Below are 8,193 nucleotides of genomic sequence, written 5' to 3'. Positions count from 1 at the left end.
TAGTAGACTGGTAGCTAAGAATGTACAATCGTACACAACTCGCAGCAACTGTGTAAATTTTTTTTGGCTTCATAAACTAAAGAGTAATTTTAATGTGTACGATTGTACACAGTGGGTCTGAAAGAGTCCTTAGTTCCTGCTGACGCCAGCCACCGGTGCTCCCTCTGGGTCGCACACAGAGATAAATAAATAGAACAGATGGAACATAAACACATCGTTTAGAAGAGGGGTTTGTTGAAGGGTGGGAAAGGTGAGGGGGAAGATCCGCCATATTGTTTAGTGATTAAATTGTGACTTGTCCCAGGCAGAGAGGAGGAGCGGGAGCGGTCCCCGAACAGGGGTCGCTGCCCAAGAGCAGGGGAAGATCGGGCAGAGGTGAGGAGCGGGAGCGGTCCCCAAGTAGAGGTCGCTGCCTACCAGAGGGGGAAGGAGTAGGAGCGGTCCTTCAGAGAGGTCGCTGCCTACTAGAGGGGGTGGGGGTAGGAGCAGTCCTCCAGAGAGGTCGCTGCCTAAATAATACAGCTCAAGTATTCTGCCACTTTTATTGGCCCAGAATTACTGGGAAGAGCTTTCTGCCTGGCAATTTTTTTTTTTTTTTTTTTCTAACCTAACTAAAACTAAATGTATTTTGTTTGGGAGAAGTCTGGGTTAGGGAAGACTCTAGGTGCGTCCCAGGCCGAAGCCCTTACGCTTAATCATGCTGGGTTTAAGCCATGCAGAAAAGGAGGCATGCATCGTGTGCTTTGTTCGGGGATTGGCCAACCATGGCAGCAATTGGCGCCATGGCTAACTCCCCTATCTTAATTCTAGACTAATTACTAGATAAGTTGGGCCCAGGTAAAACCTGCATAGACACAGGGAAAACCCTGGGCACTTTCATGCGGGATGCAAAATATCATGCATTATTACCAGGCAGGTTGAGTACAGGAAAAGAAGGATGGTCCTGGAAGAAGAGTTGGGCAGATAGAAAAATTCTACTAAGCAATTTGGGAGCTTGGACCTTTTGTCCGCATTTGTTTTGGTGGGCACTGGTCTTTAGGGGCAACATGTTGTTGTTCCCACCAAGCTGCCAGTCAGCTCGCGTACCTAAAATAAAAAAGAAGAGTTATATGTTGTGTACGCACGGTGTTGTTCATTGCATTAATTAACCGCGAGTATTGGCACTGGGTCGTACTCCGGAACAGGCATAGCTTCAGGTCGCCTGTCGCCAAGATGGCAGTCGGTCAGTTAGAGAAATTGCCTGATCCGTCATTGCAAGACCCTAGCCGCAACATCTACGCTATGAAGCTACGAATAATTAATTTGTATTGTGTTACCCGCAAGTTGATGTGTCGGGACACACTCTGGAGAGGACATAGCTTCAGATCGCCTGTCGCCAGCAAAAGGCAGTCGGTCGGTTAGAGAAATTGCCCACTCCTTCATCGCGGATCCCTAACAACAACTCCTACGCTTTATTTCTAACGGTGTTGTACGGGCTGTGTGAGAGCTTGATGTAAGTGTTTGAGCTGCCAGCAGGCTCGTGTATTGTGTCCAGCAGCATGGCCACCCATAACAGTATAGCCACACTCGGCGCTGGACGGAATTCTCTGAACAGTCCGCAACCATTTGGTCGGGGTCCGGACTCTGGGCGCGCGCGCGCTGTGATTGGCCGGAGGGTCCGGCCAATCACAGCGCTCTACGGTGGTCGGTGCGCAAGTACCATTTTCGGTCGCTTAAATTTAATTATTTCATCTGTATCATATTGTCCTAGTGATGAAACTGCCGTCGTCCGGGGTCTCGGGCTCGAGTCCCGGTGTGGCTCCTAGTGGGAAAAGGCGGTTCTTGCTACGTATTGTCCGGGTGGGCGCCAGACTAGCTCGGTTCTAGTCGTGAGTTTGGGGGTCGTGGATGTATGTGCCCCTGCGTGGCCCACTAGGGCCGGCGGCGGTGTTGCGTGAGATGATTTTAAATAAGAGGCGTGGAGTTGAGGTGGTGGTGTCGTACCTTTTATTCATAGGAACGAGTCGTACACAATACAACACTCTACAGAGGTCCCCGGGGGGGGTTTACTCGTTATTCCGTGGCGCCGTATGGTTTGTGTTCCGCGTTACGTGGCCTCGGACGCTGTTACGTCTCATACGTCTCACTGGTTACACAGGTAACGTAATTTCGTAACACAAAGGCGGGACACAAAATACACTGAATTAAGGGGGTGCGCACAAGTTACGTTGCACTCGTTACTCGGGTAACGTAAGTTAGCAATACAAAGTACGGGACACAAAAATACACTGAATTAAGGGGGCGCGCACAAGTTACGTGGCACTCGTTACTCGGGTAACGTAAGTTAGCAATACAAAATACGGGATACAAAAATACACTGAATTAAGGGGGTGGACGATTGGAGACGGCCAATCCCGTATGCAAATGTCTCGGCGCGGGTGTTGTGCCCACTGTGGTAAAACACGCACCGCAATTAAGTTTGTCCAAGTTCCCTTGCGGGTTTGTGGTCAGCGCCGTGCGCGTGACCTTAAATAAAGTTCTGTAAGTTGCGGGAGGCGGCCCGTGCCGTATACTGAAGAGCAGCCCCGCTGACCAAGTGTGGTGCGGGGTGTCTTTAAATTGATGCGGCCGGATTAGGTCCTGGACCGAAAAAAGGGACCGGGTACTCACGGAGAGGTTAAGTAATAAAAGGGGTTCTGTTAATTAGTGACTATATTTACCGGACGTTACTTTCGATGTAGACAAAGGATGTTGCCTCTCCGTGGGACGTAGGTCCGCCCCGGTCCGTGAGCTGCGCTGAACTGCCGAACTGGCATGGCGTCCGAGGGAGGCTCGGCCTCTCTCGCGCCAGGCGTGACCTCATTACGCTAGACTCCAAACGGGTGTGTCTGGAAGAGATTTTATTGTCGCTAAAATCCTAATTTAATGTTTTAGGAGGAATGGGTACGGTTCTTCTCTTGTCTACTCAGGTTTCCGCGGCTTTGTCTTTGATTGCTGTTCGGGTCGCCTGACTCGGGTGGGCCATGGCCAGGGGTGTGTTCCGTTAGCGGGAGCGTATACTGGCGGGTGCAGGTCGGGCTCTGGGGTGGTCGTCGGCCAGACGACGTCAAACGCCCCCCCCCCCTGTGAAGCCCGACCTTGCGCCGCTTATGGTCCCGCTAACATGGGGCCACCCCTAGCTCCGGCCACTCCATCCCGGCGTGGTTCGCGGCTCAGCAGCTGGTTGGCTCCGCGTACTGGACCTGGTGATCAAGGCCGACTGGGCCAGCGTGCGCGCCGCCCCGGTTGCCGTCGTGGCAGGCGTGCCGGGGGCGGCGTCGTGGCGCCTGTGCGGGGTCAGCGGCTGATAGGGTCAGCGCACTGGACCTGGTGAACGTGGCCGACTGGGCCAACGTGCGCGCCGCCCCGGTTGCCGTCGTGGCAGGCGTGCCGGGGGCGGCGTCGTGGCGCCTGGGCGGGGTCAGCGGCTGATAGGGTCAGCGCACTGGACCTGGTGAACGTGGCCGACTGGGCCAACGTGCGCGCCGCCCCGGTTGCCGTCGTGGCAGGCGTGCCGGGGGCGGCGTCGTGGCGCTTGGGCGGGGTCAGCGGCTGATAGGGTCAGCGCACTGGACCTGGTGGACGTGGCCGACTGGGCCAACGTGCGCGCCGCCCCGGTTGCCATCGTGGCAGGCGTGCCGGGGGCGGCGTCGTGGCGCCTCCTAGCTCCGGCAACAGCTCCACCCGGGTGGCGCTCTCGGTGGCCGCAGTTGGTAGAGCCCGAGCACCTGTCCCGGGTCGTCCCACGCCGAACATCCGGGGGTCGACTCGTCGAGGTGGCCTTGCGGCTGACAGGCTCTGCGCCTCGTTCCCAGGTCGTAGTCGGCCAGGCGAACTGGAGGTCTGTGGGTCCGTCGGGGTCGTTCCGCGGGCTCGCTGGCGGGTTCGCTTGTCCCCAGTCGATGTCCCGGTCCGCGGAGGTCCTCCTTCGGCGGCGGTTGACAGTTCGTGGACTGGTACGGAGTCCGTTCCCGTTCGGGTATGGCGGCTGATGCTGAGGCGGCGATCTCCGGGTCGGTCTCTCCGGGTTGCGTGACGATCGGCGTTGGCCCGTCGTCGTTGCCCGCATCGGATTGACCTATGCTGTGCGACAGCTCGGCGATCTCCACGGCCTCTGCTTCATCGCCCCGTGGGTAGCATTGCGGTGGGGGGCTCTCGTACACCCCGCTTCCCTCCCAGGGTACCACTGCCGTCTCCGGTGCGTTCTCGTGGACCTCTTCTGGTTCGTCTGGCACGTCGTGGGCGGGGTCGCCCCCGGTGTCCCCCGTGGCCATGCTAAGGGCATAATCGTCGAGGTACGTGGGCGGGCGCCGCCACCGCCGTGGTCGTGGCCTCGCCTCGTCGTCTGACGCGGCCTCTGCGGGTGATGTCCCGGGCGTGTATGCAAGTTCGTCGCGGGGCCTGTTGGACGTGGTGTTCGTGAACACTAGGGTGCGGTATGGGCGCGGTTCGGGTCGGCTCCTAGCGGGGGTCGCTTCTGGCGAGTTGTCCTCTTCCTGGACGGCGTCGCTCTCCGGCGTACGGCGTCCGTTGTCGTCAGGAGTGGGGGGTCCTGCGTCCCCGTCTGGGTTCCTCTCCCCAGGCAGGGCGGTGAGCCGGATGTCGTCCCTGTGCACCTTTTTCAGGCGCCGTCCCTCCGTGCGGACTAAGTACGTCGTCCTGCCTAGTCGTCGCCGTACCGTGTATGGCCCGCCCCAGCGCGGGGCCAGGCCCGCGCAATAGTTGCGGGGTGCGGCTGAAAGTGGGTGTAGCCGCGCGAACACCTGATCGCCGACCTGCACGGCGGGTGGAGGATGATCTGTGATTGGGGTGATCCGGTTGGCGTACCTCTCCTGCCTACGTCTTGCCTCGTCGTGCAGAGTCACCCGTCGTTGGTCGCGTTCCTCCGTCGTCTCGTCGGGGTGTGGAGTGCCGTGTGTGGCCCATTCTCCCGGTAAGGGCAGGTTGTGGCCCTGTATCATTTCGGCCGGTGTGCGGCCGGTTGCGGCGTTGGTGCGGCGTCGTACACAGAAGAGGGCGTCAGCCACGTGCAGGTCCCACTGCGTGTGGTCTGCCCCCAGCCGGATCCGGAGCTGTGCCTTCAGTTCCTGGTTCCGGCGCTCTGTCGGGTTCGCTCTCGGGTGGTAGGCGGGCGTCGTGTGGTGCTCGATCTGGTGTTCGTCGCACCAGCCCTTCCAATGTCGCCCCAGGAACTGACTGGCGTTGTCCGTCAACACCGACTGGGGGTATCCCCAACGGGACAGGAATTCCCTGGTCAGCAGGCTGATGATGGTAGGTGTGCGCACGTTCCCGCATGGATACGCCTCCGTCCACCGCGTGAAGAGGTCCGTCACGACGAGGAGGAAGCGTTTGCCGCGCGGCGTGCGGGGGTAGGGGCCCATTACGTCTAAGGCTATCGTTTGGAAGGCGGTGGTGGGTTCCCTGGGTCGCTGTTGCTCCTCGCCGTCACGCCGCCTCGCTTTCCTCGCCTGACAGACCTCGCATTCGCGCACGTACGTACGTACGTCGTACGTGACGCGGGGCCAGTGGTAGTGCCGGGTGACTTCTCGTCGTGTCTGATCGGTCCCCGGGTGTCCAGCGAGGTCGTGGTCGTGGAAGAACCGAAGGACCGCTTCTCGGGCTTCCGTCGGGACGTAGGTCCTCCAGTCTTCCTGGTGTCCGGGTGTGTGAGTCTGAATCAGGCCGTCTTGCATGCGCCACGCCTCGTGTCCGGCGGTCGCTTGCTGGCGGCGTCTTGCCGCGTCTATTGACGTTTCCTGTGCTCGACGTACCCGGTCCTGGACGTCGGCCACGGTGTTGGGTGGGTCTTCGTCCCCGTCCGCGTCGGCCGTGATTCGTGCGCATGCCGAGTCGTGCGATGCGTGTCCGTGTGGTGCGTCCGGGGGTAGAATCTCCTCCCAGTCGTCCTCGTCCGTCAGCTCTGTTCGGTCGTCGGGTTCCCGCGACAGTAAGTCGGGGAGCTGGTTCTCCGTGCCGGGAACGTGCTCGACGTCGAAGTCGAACGACTGGAGGAATAGCGCCCATCGTATGAGTTTGCCTTTCCGCCCCTGCATCGTACGCAGCCAGGTGAGGCAGCTGTTGTCCGTCCTTAGTGTGAAGCACTTCCCCTCCAGGTGGGGCCGGTACTTTTTCATGGCCCAGACTACGGCTAGGCACTCTTGCTCGTTGCTGTGATACCGGCGTTCGGCTGGTCCGAGCTTCGCGCTAGCGTAGTCGATGACCTCGCGGACCCCGTTCGGGTCCGTGTGAAAAAGCACCGCGCCCACACCGAGTGCGCTGGCGTCGGTCTGAAGGTAGAGGCGGCGTCCGGGGTCTACTCGTGTGAGGGTGTGACAGCGAGTGAAGGCGGCTTTTATTTCTTCGAAGGCGCGTTGCGCGGGTTCGACCCAATGGTACCGTGCCCGTGGTGACAGGAGGTCGGTCAGTGGTGCGATGGTACGGGAGAAGTCGGGAATGTACCCCCTGAGCCAGTTCACCAGGCCGATAAACCGTTGGAGTTGCTTCCTCGTCCGCGGTGGTGCCGCTTCAGCGATCTTGCGCAAGTGAACGGGTTGGGGTCGGTTGCCAGCCGCGCTTACTAGGTGGCCCAGGAATTCGACCTCCTGGGTCCCGATATGACACTTGTGGTGTGCGGCCGTGAGATGGTGTGTGGCCAAGCGTTCTAGGACCAGCGCCAGGTGTCTGGCGTGGTCCTCCCACGTCTCGGAGAAGACGATCACGTCGTCGAGGTACGCGATCGCAAACCGGCCCAGGTACCCCTCCAACACTCGGGTCATCATTCCCTGGAACGTGGCCGGTGCGCACTTTAGCCCAAAAGGCATGGCGCGAAATTGAAACTTCCGCCCGTCTGGTATCGTGAACGCGGTTTTCCCCCTGTCTTCCGCCCGTATGGGCACTTGCCAGTACCCAGCCTTCAGGTCGAGCGTACTGAAGACTTTCGCGCGGCCGAGTCCGGCTACGGCGGCGTCGACGCTGATTTGAGGTGGGGGTGAGCTAATCGTGATCGCGTTTAGCGGCCGAAAATCGACGCAGAAGCGTAGCGAACCGTCTTTCTTTGGGGCTAATACGACGCAAGCATTGTAATGACTGTTGGACGGCTCGACTACCCCGTCGCGAAGCATGTCCGCCACTTGCTCCCGGATGGCCCTCTGCTCCCGGAACCCGTAGCCTCTCGGGGCCTCGTGTACTGGGTTGTCGTGGGTGGTCGGGATGTGGTGTTCGGTGATGGTGGTGCGTTTCAGTGGGTCGGCTACCGCGAAGACGTCCTGCCTTTCTGCCAACACGCGTTCCACTGCTGCTCGGTACTCGTGGGGGACGTTGTGGCGGAACTGGTCTAAGGTTACTTTCTCCCCCTGACTCTCGGGGGTAGTGCCTATGGCGTACACCGTGAGCCGCTCGCGGGTGCCAATGTAAACTCGTCTGGGTTTCATTTCGATCACCGCATCTTGTCTCGCTAACCATGGTTGGCCTAGTACTATCCCTTCGTGTAAGTCCTCTACCACTAGGGCGGTTACCGTGGTGACGTCGTCCCGAATGCGTACCTCGAGTTCGGCTTGCCCCACTGTCCTTCCCGGTTGCGTGCTGGTTGCTAACCGTAACTCGGCTTGGTGGGGCTGCAGCGCGCCGGGGGGTACCAGGTGGGGGGCCACGAACACGTGGCTCGCGCCCGTGTCTACCAGGGCCGCCGTGGGTTGCCCGTTGACTTCCACTGGGATACGGAGTAGGCCGTCGCGAATGCGGACTAGCTGGTTTATCTGCGGTGTGGCTGCTTCCGCGGCGGGTGTGGGTTGGCTCGGGTTACTCGGAGGCGCGGGTTTTACCGCCGTGCTCCCGGGTGGGCGTTTCCCGACGTGTTGGTGAAGGGTGGTGTTTGCCGGCGTGGGCAGTCGACATGCCAGTGGCGGGTACCTGCGGGGCAGCCCAACTGGCATCGCGGTAGTGGGGGTTCCTGCTGTGTCGATGACCCATCGGGCCTACCAGGTGGTGGTGCGTCCTCGATGGCTCGTCGCGGGCGGTCGGGTGGGTAGCCCCCTGCTTCCCGGTTCTGGACGCTGGCTATTCTCTGACCCATTGGGCGTCTGGCCAGGTCCCGGTCGGTGTTCGGGGGGTCGTAGTGTCGCAGTCCCCGGATGTTCCGTTCCGTGTCTATGGCTTGTCGGACGTAATCCTCGACTT

The sequence above is a fragment of the Bacillus rossius genome, chromosome 1 (assembly GCF_032445375.1).
Source record: "Bacillus rossius redtenbacheri isolate Brsri chromosome 1, Brsri_v3, whole genome shotgun sequence".
NCBI lineage: Eukaryota > Metazoa > Arthropoda > Insecta > Phasmatodea > Bacillidae > Bacillus > Bacillus rossius.
This window is presented reverse-complemented; position numbering follows the sequence as displayed.